Below are 14,672 nucleotides of genomic sequence, written 5' to 3'. Positions count from 1 at the left end.
TATATAATGGAGAGTAAAAATAATTACAATCCACATTTTCATCAGAGTTGGACCTTGACAAAGTAACTTTGTTTTAAATGAATGTGTCATGGAGTTGCAGATTTTCAGAATGTAGTAACAGTCTTTTTTAACTCTGCTATTGAAGATAGCGGTTACTAAGGCAATTAGAGTGCTACACACAGACACACACACACACCTGTATGCAAGTGTGTACGTATGTAAAAATAAGTGGTGGTCCACAACATATTGAAACCAAAGGCTTTAGCTTCATTATTTATTTATTTATTTATTTTGGTACTGGGGATTGAACCCAGGGACACTTAACCACTGAGCCACATCCCCAGCCCTTTGTATTTTTTATTTTGAGACAGGGTCTTGTTAAGTTGCTTAGGGTCTTGCTAAATTGCTGAGGCTGGCTTTGAACTTGTGATCCTCCTGCCTAAGCCTCCCAAGCTGCTAGGATTACAGGTCTGTGCCACCACACCCAGCTCGAAGGCTTTAACTTTAAATACTTCCCCTAGAATACCCTCAATGATTCAGTTTTAAAAAACAAACATTTATTAGGACCCATTAAGCATTGTGCTGAGCCCTATGGAGGTCATTCCCTATAGGGACAGATTGAGGAAGACAGACATGGAACTGGGGTCTGGTAGGTCCAGGGGCTGAGGAAAGTTCAGATTCTGTACCAACACAAAGAAGGTGAACTTAGCCTAAGGCAATATCAGGATGGCTTCTTGGAGGAGGTAACATCACAGATGAAACTTGAAAAACTGAGTAGTTACAGGCATCATTCTTACAGAGTGAGGGCAAGGGCTGACAATTTGGAGTAGTGATTTATGAGTAGAGGAAAGAATATAATGAAAAGACAACAGAACTGTATGATCAGGAAACTGTAAAAAGTTTAAGGAACTTAAGGATGACATGAAGGATGACATGTGCTACCAAGGTGACAGGAGAAGAAACTGGAAGGAAAGTTGGTGACCAGAGCTTGAGGACACTGTGTGCCTTATTTGGGTTGCTATGTCACTTGCAACCAGATCTATTTGCATTATAGATTGTTCAATCTTGCCTTAATGTGAAAAGCTTTAGTGGGTCAGTAATAGAAGCAGTGAAATGACTTATAGTGTCAATAATTCAAGCAAGCAATGCAGAGGTTATGGACTAGAGCAATGGCAGGAGGGAAGGAGAGAAGTCTGTGATTATTTAGGTGGTGAATTCAATTGAATTTGATGATTGATTGGATATGGAAGAAGGGATAGAAGAATGAACTGAGAGATATACTCCAATCTCTGACACAGGTGATTGGGAAGATGTTAGTCTTTCTGAATCAGAAAATGATAAGATCTGAGTAGGAACATAGAATGAGTGAAAACTTGTAAGTTCAGATATATAAGATGTTTGGCTTGAAGTATCTGTCAGATATGCAGATAGAGATATCCAGCAGATAACTGAATACATGAATTGAAACTCAGAAGATATATCAGGATAGAAATGAGGAAAGCAAAGCTATTTGGAAAAATCTAAAAATATTAGTGTAGTAAAAAATAATATATATTATATTATATATCATATTATTATATATTATAATTATTATAATATGCATATCACAAGATTTATAAGAGAAAGCACATTTGGAGTGAGAATAAAGGACTGACACCCCTTGGAACATATCAATGCCACTAAAACGTATATTGTAGAAAGGATACCCTTGAAGGAACAATGTAGGACGAGTTTAACCAGAAAAAACAACCAGTAGAAATTGGTGTCACAGAAAATAAGGGAAGAGGTTTTCACAAGAAGGGTACAGTACACAGTGGCAAAAGCATCAGACATGTCAGTAAGTAGGATTAGTATAGAGCCTTCCATACTAGGAAGCCTGGCCACGCAGCATGCATTTAATTGCTGTGACTACTAAGTCATGCTTGGCACATCCCCACCTACTTCTCAGAATCCTTCCAGACAGGGCAGGGGTGGAGGGTGCAACTTAGAAGCAGCTGGTAAAGAACTAAAGTGGTCAGAGCACAGTGCAGTGTAATGACCTAAGCTTCTAAGTGACACACACCTTAACTTGATGATAGTTCCACCACTTATAAGGAGGGTGTGATGGTTAACCTAATTGCCAACTTGATTGGATTAAGAGATACATAGGATTAAGAGATTTCTGTGTCAATGAAGGTATTTCTAGGAATGATTGGCACGCGGGACAGCAAACTGAGGGGGAGATGTACCTTAAGTTTAGCAGCACAGTCCAATTGGGGGCATTGGATGGAACAAAAGATGGAAGAAAAAGAAAGTGGCAGCAGACACAAGTTCTATTCTTCTTGAAAATTTCTTGATTACTGTGACAAATGCCTGAGGACATCAGACTCCAGCTCTGTCATCCTTTCAACATGAACTCTTACCAGTGACTCTGTAGAGTTTCTAGACCTTCAGTACCAGACAGGGGTGGTATCATCGATCCCTCTTTTTCTAAGGCCTCTTAGACTGAGGAACCACTGGTTCCTCCAACACACCAGGCTACAGACTCCTTGTGGAATCATCCAACTTCTGGTTGTGTGAGCTAATCTAATAAATCCCCTTTTTATAATTAGATTTTATATATATATATCTCCTATTGATTCTGTTCCTCTAGAGAACCCTAATACCCATGGTAAGTTACCCTTACCCTATCAGTCTTAGTTTCCAAAATTTGAACATTAAAATAAAATAGTGATGGTTGTAGAACTGTAACTATAACTTATATAAAGTAGATAGTCAAAAAAAAGGTGTAAGATACCTGGTAAGGAGTCAGATATAGCATGCCTACTAAAGATGACATTAAAGAATCTATTTTTATGATTCCTTTCTACTGCTTCCAGAAGGTGATCAAAAGTAAAGCAAAACAAAAGCAATCACTATCTCGATCCTAGAAGGGAAGCATAGTTCTACATACACCTTGCACAGAACAGTCTTCCCTTATTCATGAGGGATATCCACAGAGGATACAGATGGGGCAGTCAGAGTAGAGAATCACTGTAGTGGTGGCCTGACTTGGCCAGCAAGGGCCACCATAGCAAAACACTTGGAACTGGGTGGCTTAAACAACAGAAATGCATTTCCTCTTGGTTCTGGAAACTGGAAGTCTAAGATCAGGGTGCCAGCATGTTTGGGTTCTGTTGATGGTTCTTCATCTGGGATACAGACAGTGCCTTCCCGTGTATCCTCACAAAGCAGAGGAAGACCTCTCTCTCTCTCTCTCTCCTCCTGTTCTTACAAGCCCACAGTTTTATCGGATTAAGATCACACTCTTAAACCCTCACTTAACTTTTATTGCCTCCTTAGAGGTCCTTAACTCCAAATATGGTAACTTTGGGGATTAGGGTTTTAACATACAAGTTTTAGGGGATGCAATTGAGTTCACAACTTAAGCATTCTGATTCCTATAGTAGGGAAACAGATGTCCTTGCCAAATCACTCAGAACCTATTCATTGAGTAGGTTAAAACATGGATGGAGTAACTCCTACAGATCCTGCCCCACTTTCCTATGCCCTAATTTGGTCTATTTTCTGCTCTATTTCTGTTTTGTCAAGAAGTAATGCTCTGGAATCTGGAATTTATTTTTAAAATCTCTTAAAATTGTATTATTTTCCTAAAAGAGAAAGAGCATATATCCTCTCCTTTGTTCAAACAGCAAAGAAATTAGTTTTCCATTCTGAGATGTCACATGCTTTTCCTTGGTAACATCCTGGTCCTTGGGCCTATTTCCCACTGAGTAAGCATAATTGTTATGTGGATGCATGAAAGAAAGATTCCCAGGATCAGGAAACTTGGATTGTAGACTCAGTTCTATCATAAAGTATCCACTACACCTTGTCCAAGTTACCTAAGTCTTGGAGATTTTTTTTTCCTCAGCAGTAAAGTAATTGTATTGGTTTCAATGATCCTAAGCATCATTTCATCCCTAACATTATATAAATTCTAACACTAAAAATCTCCTGAGATTCAAAGCACTCAGCTTCCACAATCTGTAATCACAATCTTCTGTTAAGAGTTTGATGTGCTTTTTGTTATTTTCCAATGGAAATAAATAGAACCATTTTGAATATTCTGACTCTTAGTGCATTCTTTCAATGGAACAAAAGCAAAGTTTCCCTTAAATATTGGAATTAGTGTAGAAGTTGCTTTCTACATGTAGCTGTACAGTAGCTGTAAACATAAGAGTGAGCCACTAGAGGGCAGCACAGTAACAGATTCTTTGGTACTTCAGCGTTTTCTCCAATGGTGGAGCTCGGGTTCACAAGAATCACTGGAATCTCTGAGCACTCACAGTACTGTGGGAGTATACTGCAAATTTTTTAAAAAGTCAGTGCAATTGGGAATTATTTAATGCTAACATGATACATGCTGTAACATTTGGATGCCTATACACCAGGCAAATGCATGAACATAAACTCAATTTTTCTTTTTATCCAGATAAATGATTATATAATATGAGATAGCTATACCCTGTTCTCTTTTAAGGAATATCACCTCATGGAGGGGCTCTGAGCCATCCCCTGGGCAGGTGACTGTGTTCACCTGTAGGGGCCTATCCCCAAACCAGGCCAATGCTCCTGCCTCTAGAAGGAAGCCACAAGGGCAAGTGCCAAGAGATGGCCAACCCCTGTGAGGTATCTTGAGCTTTTTCTTCTTTCTCCCCCAAAAGGAGTTTAATAGCACACTACAATTAGTAAGAATACATTGTGCACTTGAAATTTGTGATCTCATGTGTTCTCACTACAAAAAAAGTAATGTGAGATGTTGAATGTGTTGATTACCTTGGTTTTAGTACTCATTTTACAGTGTTTGCATATATCAAGACATCACCCTGTACATCTTAAATATATATAATTTTTATTTGTCAATACTATTTCAGCAAGTGGGGGGGGTGGCACACTCATGGTAATTGTTTTGCCAATGCTATCCCAATTTCTTTTTGTTTAACTGACAAGTAAAAAATTTATGTATTCCTAGTATACGGCTGCACGTGGCTGTAACCAGGAGGCAGGACCAGGTTGCGTTAAGGGTTAGCATCAACTCCAGCAACGTGATGGGATAAAGGACTCAGTCTCCGTGTGCTGAGGTCTGAGGAGAAGAGCTTTATTCAGGAGGAATGGAGCACTTGCCACAGGGAAGCTGCTTCTGTCTTTACTGGGTATAACACTACCTTTCATATGCTCGCAGTTAAGCTAACCATACACCTTAAAGGTCAAGCCTTGCATAAGCAGTTACTAGCCTATTTGGCAGATTATCAGTTAGTAACAAAGCAACAAACAATTCTGTGAACCCAGGAGGTGACTGACTCACAGACCACAGAAGAACTGTTTTACTGACCACAGGAGAACATCCTGTTTACAGAACACAGACAGGGGTATGAGACCCTCGTTCCCAAGGATCCTGGCTGGTACCTCCGCCTTGTGACAGATGCCATGTAGGCCTCCTTCCAGGGAACAGGGCCCACAGTATACAACATGGTGTCTTGATAAATGCATTCATTGTGGAATGGCTAACGTAAGCTATATCCTGTATGTATTACCTCACATACTTACCTTTCTTGTGGTGAGAAAAACTAAAATCTCTCTTAGCAATATTTCAAATACAATATATTGTTATTACCCCTGGTCATCATCATGCACAATAGATCTCTTAAAGTTACTGCCAACCAGTGTTCTTCTTGTATGTGGCACTTAACATACCACTATGTTGCAATTACGGGGGCCTATCCTTGAATTGCCAGGGAGTCAGATTGTAATTTATTATATCCTTGCTAAGAAAAACTACTATTAAAGACATATTTTAGTTCTAAATAGACTACTCTTAATTTTTAAAGAAATATTTATGGGTTTTATAAAAATACTCCAAGAAATCAAATAGTTTGACATTAAAAATTTTGAGCAGACTGGATTGCAGTATTCAAATCTCACGCTAAGTGTAGTCACATTTCTTCCCCCAAAAGCATCATTCAGGACATGAAGATGGTAGTCCCAAGCAGTTTTTCACTCTCATGCTAGTGCACACTCAACCTCGAGCAAGTCATCAGAATTGTCACGTAAGGGTCCTGACCTGTCACTGCTCCAGCGGTGTCTACTCCAGGTGAGACTCAGCAGTGATGGAATTTACTTGTGTCCCCAGATCTCAGGGCAGCCAGTTCTCAGTTCTCTGATGGATCAAGAGAACATAATTTCATGCTAAGCGAAGTAAGCCAATCCCAAAAAATCAAAGGTCAAATGTTTTCTCTGACAAGTGGATGCTGATCCACAATGGGGGTGGGGAGCAAGGGAAGAATGGAGGAACTTTGGGTTGGGCAGAAGGGAAGAAGAGAAGGAAGGGGCATGAGGCTAGGAAAGATGGTGGAATGAGACAGTCATTATTACCCTATGTACATGTATGATTGCACGAATGGTGTGACTCTGCATCATGTATAACCAGAGAAATGAGAAGTTGTGCTCCATTAGTGTACAATGAGTCGAAATGCATTTTGCTATCATGTATAACTAATTAGAACAAATAATTTAAAAAGTACATTCTACTGTCATATATAATTAATTAGAACAAATATAAAGAGAGAGAGAGACGAGCACATTGGTTTCCCATTTGTTCAGTTTTTTCTTGTAGTAAGAATGGGACAGATGACTTCCAAGTTCTCTGTACTTGAGAACTAAAACTAGAAGTTCAAAAATGATATGTTGAGGACTTTCTATGTGCCTGGTCCATGCAAAATGTTTCACAGTTCTTTTTTTTTTTTTTTTTTTTGAAATTTCTTTCCGCCTTAGAGAAGAATAACATTATGGCATTTAATGAATGGAACTGGAGAATATCAGGTTATGTGAAATAAGCCAGTCCCAAAACACCTAAGAATGTTCTCTATATGTGGATGCTAACCCACAACAAGGGAGGGCAAGATTGGAAGTTCACTGGACTACACAAAGGGAAATAAAGGAAACAGAGTGGGAATAGAAATAGGAAAGACAGTAGAACGAGTTGAACATATCTTTCTTTTCCACATATATGAATACACCACCAACATAACTGCACATCATATACAACCACAATAATGGGATCCTACTTGGAACAAGTTATGCTTATTCTCTGTATGTATAATATTTCAAAATATACTCTACTGTCATGTAAAAAAATAAAGCACTTGTTATTCTATAGTATGTTCACTTTTGATATCTTGTAAATTTTGTTCTTTAGTTTAAAATTTTTTCTAGTCTTATAAAATTTACTCTTTTCTCTAGTCTTATAAAATTTACTATTGAGATGAATGATTTGCTAATAATTTTTTAGTCCTTTTATGCTTTACTTAATAAAAAAGCTGTTGGAGGGAGGAATTTCAGACAACAGCTACAGACAATTTCAAGAAGCTTTATTGAAAAATGGGTTCAATGAAATGGATAGTAACCAGTGGGGTCAATACTAGGTATATACTTTTTTAAGATGAGAGAATTTACAGTATGTTTGCTTGTTGATAGAAATATTCAATTAGGGAAGAAAACATTGATGATGTTAGGAGAGATGTGAATGAGGAGACAGGAGGGAAAGGATCCAGTGCACATGTGGGAACCTTGCCCTTTGTTAGATGTAAGAACCACTGATCACCCGTGACTGGAATTGTTTTAGCTAGCTATTTTGCTGCTGCGACTAAATGACCTTACAAGAACAATTTTAGAGGAGGAAAAGTTTATCTAGGTTTCAGAGGTGGCAATCCATAGACAGCCAGCTCCATTCCTGGGGCTTGAGGTGAGGCAGAACAATATGGCAGAAGAGTGTGGCAGAGGAAAGGGGCTCAAGACATCACACCAGGAAGCAAAGAGAAACTAAGCTCATCTCAACAAATATATACCTCAAAGCCATGCCCCAGGGCCCCACCTCCTCTAGCCACACCCTACCCACCTTCAGTTACTGCTCAGTTAATCCCCATCAGGCTTAAGAGTCATTGGCTTAAGGCTCTTATAACCCAACTACTTCCTTGCCTTGTCTCTCACATGAGCTTTTGGGGACACATATCTAGACTATAACAGGAATGAAGTCAGAGAATGTGGGCACAGACGCAGGTAAGTAGGCAAAGGTAGTCATGAGACAGCATGCAAGCTTTAGCAGGATAATTTTTGTTTTTTAAATTTCCCCAAAACAGAAATAGTAGCTGTGGTCATCAGCCGAGAGAGAGAGACAGAGAGAGAGAGTGAGAGAGAGAGAGAGAGAGAGAGAGAGAGAGAGTATTTGGGCATGGGGTATGAAGGTATGAAGGCTGGAAGCTTTGGGGATAGAAAAGTTCTGACCGGGGTCCAGGGTCTAGGGAGATGGGAGAGTGAGTGAACTAGGAAGCACAGGTGGATTTTCAGGTGACACTAAAGGTTAATGGACACATATCAATTAGGAAAAGTCAGCATGGTTGAGTGTTTTTCTTTATCCATGTTCAGTATCTATCACAGGTACAAGGTTAGGAGTGGGCAGAGTTGTCTTTCATCAGAGGGGTGGAAGGATACTTGCAGAGTGTGATGAAAGGGTGTTGTTATTGCAAACATGAGGGCAGAGGAACATGGATTGTGAAGGTGGAATGGATAGTGAAAAGCAGAATCAGGGGATTGTTGCAGAGCACCATCCATGGCCTGAAAATTAAACCAGGCTTGCTTGAGTCATCAAACATGGGAACCTGGCTCTCAGGAACTGGCAATCATGAAATATTATTCCAGATTGTGTGGGGTATATGGTTTCCCTGCAGATTGGGTCACTGCCAGAATTTGCAGGTCTTAGATGTGCCAATGACTCACTGAAGCAAAATGGCTTGCTTAACTCCACCTGATCCTGTTTCTCACAGAAGAAGCTCCTCCTAGTCCCCCCTTATTCTGTACCACTATAAATAAAGAGAACATGGGCTCCTCCCTGTTGTTAGAGCCAGACCTTTAGCATGGCTCAGCCCATCACACCACCTGATTCAAAAGATAATTGTCTCCTGTTGTTTTTTCTATTAAATAAGTTTCTCAGCAATTAATTTACAGCCAGCCCATCCCTCCAACAGGAACCCTTTCCCTCACCCAGCCTGACATGTGTTGAGAGATTGTTTATCTATTGTCACTGAAATCTTTTTGAGGGAGCAGTACTAGAGAGATTGAGCTGGAAGAGAAGAGATGATAGTCAGAAAATGGTAAGTCTGAAATTGAGATTATAATTGAATTCAGTTATTTGCAATGGCAACTATGTCATAAGGCTGAGACAGGAGGCAGGGCAAGGTTAACTGAGGAAAGGAGGGGCTTAAGGAATTAAGAACCTGAGGATTAGAAGAGCCTCCAGCATGGATATTGGAAACTTTTAAAGTTATAACAAGAGTCACTAGGGACTAAAGAACTAAAACCTTCACACATGAGAAAACATACCCTAGGGGTCTGTAGCTGATTGCAGTAAAGAGGTGATATGCTGCTGCTACAGGGGGCTGGTCATAAATTTCTTTCTATTATGTATATATACCACAGTTTCCTTATCCATTCATCTGTCAAAGGGCACCTAGGTCCATTCCATAGCTCAGCTATTGTGAATTGAGCTGCTGTGAACATTGATGTGGCTGCATCACTGTAGTAGGCAAATTTTAAGTCATTTGGTATAAGACAAGGAGTGGGATAACTGGGTCAAATGGTGGTTCCATTCCAAGTTTTCTGAGGACTCTCCATACTGCTTCCTAGAGTGGTTGTACCAATTTGCAGTCGCACCAGCAATGTATGAGTAAATCTTTTCCCCCACATCCTTGCCAACATTGTTACTTGTATTCTTGACCATTGCCGTTCTGACTGGAGTGAGATGGTATCTCAGTGAAGTTTTAATTTGCATTTCTCTAATTTCTAGAGATGTTGAACATTAACTCATATTGTTGTTGACCATTCATATTTCTTCTGTGAAGTATCTGTTCCTTTGCTCATTTATTGATTTGGTTTTTATAGCTTTAAGGTTTTTGAGTTCTTTGTATATCCTGGAGATTAATGCTCTATCTGAATTACATTTGGTAAAGATTTTCTCCCATTCTGCAGGCTCTGTGTTCATGTTCTTGATTGTTTCCTTTGCTGTGAAGAAGCTTTTTAGTTTGATGCCATCTCATTTATTGATTCTTTTGATTTTACTTCTTGAGCTTCAGGAGTCTTATTGAGGAAGTCTGTTTCTGAGAAAACATGACGCAGAATTGGGCCTACTTTTTCTCTAATAGGCTGAGAGTCTCTGGTAAAATGTAGTCTTTGATCTCCTTCGAGGTGTCCAGTTGGCAGAGTGAAGAGAGCAAGGAAAGGCTGGAAAAAAACTACCGGTGGTCTGGAATTTTCTATATGCTTTTGGGTAACTAGATTAGTTGGTAAATACCAAAAATATCATCTTGATACTCTATCCTTGAGTAAGCTAAGAATATCAAAGAAAAAATTCAGGTTTTCTTTTCATTTTATTCTCCATGAAACCTTGGGAATTGAGCAATGGACAATACTTGACAGGCTGTCTTGGATATTGCCTACCAATACCAATTAAAATAACTCCTCTACTTTATTTAGACCAAGTTTTCACTATTTCCCTACTCTCAAAGTCTGGAGAATTTCAGGGACTAATAATTAATCCCTTCTCTGTTTGATATAGTTACTAGAGACTCCCTCTGTCCTCATCTACAATGCCATCTAGCTATTGACTCTAAAGATTCCTGTATCTCACCACCCACTTGGCATCTCCACCTGGATACTTAGTAAGTTTCTCAAAGCAACACACATCCCAACTTGATATCATACCCTTTACCACCATCCCAAATTGTTTCTCCCATAGTCTCCCACATTACAATAAATAGCAATTCCATCCTTCCTTCCTACTCCATATCTAGCTCTTCTGCAAATCCTGTTGAGTCTACCTTCAAAATATATCTAAAATTTAATTTCTTCACCTTCTTCTCTCCTACATGGATATAATAGCTTCCTAAGTGGCCTCCCTGCTTCTTCCTTGGCATTTCTTCACCAGGAAATTTCCAACATGTATTCTTATTTAAAAACAGGATAAAAGAACTGGGGATTGTAGCAAGATGGTGAAATAAAGGAGGTCACGTTCCTGGCTTCTCAGTGGTGTGAAACTAAGAAAGTAGATAGGCAGCTTCTTTGCAAGGTGGGTGAACAAAAAATGTAGGGAGAACTTTACTAGAACCTAAAACTGGACATTCAAAGCAGACCAGGGACACAGGAGGTTGGACATAATAAAATAAGGAAAAAATTCCCAGCAGCACAGCTGTTACCACAGCCAAGCCAGTAGCTCCAGCCAGAGAGGTCCCCTCATGAGCATAGTAGAAGAATAAGGGAATTAAAGGAAACTGCATTTTTGGGAGGCCAGAGGTGTGTCTGGGTAAGGAACATTTAGAGACCAAGAACATTGCCCAACAAACCTGGAAGACTTGCTGCACACACAATATCTGTGTGTGGGGAAAGAAGTCACATGATGTGCAGAGGACAAAGAAATAATCATTTTGCTGCAATAGAGCAGGGACCAGCAATGGAAGAAGCCAAGTCCTGGCAAACCCAAGTTTGGCCCAAAATACAGGCACAGTAAACACAGTGCACAACATAAAGTGTGCTTAAGTGACTGGGAGAAAATCAAATATATAGAGAGGTTTACACAAGGGACAACTTGTCACAGAAACCAACCTGACTGTACCCCTCCCCCTCCAATCCAACTGCTTGCAGGACTGGCTGGGAAAAATACATCTGGCCAGGAACTTGGAAGGGTGGGGGTGGGAGAAATTGTTTGGAGACTGTACCCAAGACCAGGAAACATGGGATATGTAGGTGATGTAGGTGACTAAGAATTGGTTCCTCCACCATACGAGTGGACCCAGCATCCTTGGGGTAAAGTCTTCCAGTGTGAACCAGCAGGTACTGGGTGCTGGAGGTTCCCTGATTTAAAATCTCCAGACCAAATAGCATTCACTGAAGAGCCTGGAGCCCCCCTAAGCCTAAATCCTGCCTCTAGGAACTCTGGCTGTGGGATTACCTCAGTCCAGCAATCCAGAGAGGCGAGTATCACACTCCAGAAGACCTCAACTAAAACTGCTAAGAAGAGATGCTGAGAACATTTTGAACTCCAATGGAAAGACTTCTTTAACTTTTCATCAAGATTTTTTAAAATTCTTTTTCACTGTTTAATTGTCACCTTAATAGTACATGGACATTTATACAGTTTCCTTTTTTTTTTTTTTTTTTTTTTTTTTTTTTATTCTGCTCATCTCTAGCATTTTTGAAGCCAGTTATTTTACATGGATTAGTTTTTTGAACAAGGATGTTTGGTTAGTATATTTCAGTTTTGTTTTGTATTCTTTTATTTTTATTTTTAATTGTTTGAAATTTTTGCTTTATATATGTATTTTAGTCCTATATATTTTTCTTGATACTCTCTTTCCTTCTTCTAACAATCTCTATTGTTTCTCTTTCAGCCTTCCTTTAATCTTTTACTTCTGCCTCCTCTCCTCCTCCCTCATAATCATCACATTATATCACTTCTGTTCTCTTCCTGTCTACCATTTGAAATGTAAACCCTTTCGGAAACTGTTTTGACTATAGGCAATACCTGATCATATCTGTTGCCGCCCTCAGCAACAATCTCATGGTAATTTATCGGAGGTAGACTGGAACTGAACTACTTCTATTACTTTATCCGGGCTTTCTTGCTTACTTGTTTGCTTGTTCGCTAGTTTATAAAGGAAGAGAGGCTTTGCTTACTTTTAGTTTTAGAGGAAGAGAGGCTTTGAGAGAAAGAAAGACTTTGCTTAATTTTAGAGGTGCTACTCTTTCAGAGGTCTATGCTTATCAAAGGCCTACTGCTTCTTGAGGGTGGGTCGCTTCTTGGAGGTGTGGCATGTGGCGTGTGGCACACGGCCTGCGTCCTACAACCTGCAACCCCCGCCCAGGTGAAGAGAATGTCCTATATACCTAAGGCAGCCAATCAGTTTAGGATCAGCACAATTGAAGCACACCCCATGGTACCAATCAAGAAAGAATGAGGAATATCTGTTGACCACTAGCACAAAGGAGACATCAACTAATCAGGCAAAAGTAAATCACGCCGTGTTAACACTAATTATGCACCACCTCTTGGCTCAACATCAGCCGCCATCCTAGGGCTACCCAAACATGTCTCTGCATAGCCCCCTTTTTAGTTTTAAAAAGGTGAGGAAAACTCTAATGGATGCGTGATGGCTATCACTACATCTGGATCAACTGTGCCTGTCTTAGGCATCCACATGTCCTACTGACATTCTTACCTGTCATCGGATTACCAAGAAGCTTGATATTATTGTCTTGGCTCCTGTCTTAGGTTGATATGTCAGCCACACGAGACTTTCCCGTTTTTGACTACCAGTCGTCCGTTTGAGACAACCAAGCAGTTCTGACTTCTAAGGCGGCAAGTGCGCATCATCTTGGTGTTTATCAATGGCTGAGTGATCATTAACTTGTATGACAAATCTTGTTGGCACCCACACCAGAGAGGTTGCATCTTGTGGAAAGATACAAACAGATCCTCGCCCCCATATTAACACAGGGTCCGGACCCTTCCATGTCCCTGTAAGAACATCTTTCCAGTAGGCTATTGATTTGTTTTGCTGATGAGGATTCCAATGTTTGTCTCCAGCAGAATAACCTGAATCCATAGTTAAAAATTTTAAAGTAAAAAGAGCTATAGCCAATCTATCTCTGGGGGTAACCCAATCTCCCCTTTTTGTTTTAAAAGCATGAGCTCGAGCGCTTGATTAGCACGTTCTACTATGCCTTGGCCTTGAGGATTATAAGGAATTCCAGTTTTATGAGTAATTTGAAACTTGAGACAAAACTGAGTAAAAGATGATGAAGTATAAGCAGGGCCATTATCTGTCTTAAGCATTTTAGGAATGCCCATAGCTACAAAAGCTTGTAAGCAATGAGAGATAATATCTTTAACTTTTTCCCCAGAATGGAGAGAAGCAAAAATCAATCCTGAACATGTGTCAATAGACATGTGAATAAATTTTAGTTTACCAAAACTGGGATCATGAGTAACATCCATTTGCCACAAATGATTGGGTAAAAGCCCTCTGGGATTGATGCCTACATGTGGAACTGGAGAATGAATAACACAAGATTGGCATCCCTTAACAATAGTTCTAGCTTTTCTTTAGTTATTTTAAATCTACGTTTAAAATAGATTAATTAATTAATTAATTAACTAGAAAATTAATTAAAAATAGATTAATTAAAAACTAATTAAAATAGATTAATTAATTAATTAATTAATTAAAAATGTCGTACTGTTAACATGAAATTGAGTGACCTGTTCTACTGAAGAAAATATGAAAATAGTTTAAGTTGTAAGATCAGCATTATGATTACCCTCATGTAGAGGACCAGGCAAATTAGTATGAGCTCTTATATGTCCAACAAACATGGGTTCTTTACGTTCCCATAAGAGCTTTTGTGTTTGAAGAAATAACCTAAAAGCTGGAGTATGAGGAGCTGTAGGTCCAGCCAATTCTAATTTAGGAATTACTTGTGCAATATAATTACTGTCTGTAAAAAGATTTATGGGTTGTTCCTTGAATTCTATGAGGGCTATGAACACAGCTTCCATTTCTACCAGTTGAGCAGACTTATGAGAAGTAATATGAGTGATAGTATTT

The sequence above is a fragment of the Sciurus carolinensis genome, chromosome 7 (genome assembly GCF_902686445.1).
Source record: "Sciurus carolinensis chromosome 7, mSciCar1.2, whole genome shotgun sequence".
Taxonomy (NCBI): domain Eukaryota; kingdom Metazoa; phylum Chordata; class Mammalia; order Rodentia; family Sciuridae; genus Sciurus; species Sciurus carolinensis.
This window is presented reverse-complemented; position numbering follows the sequence as displayed.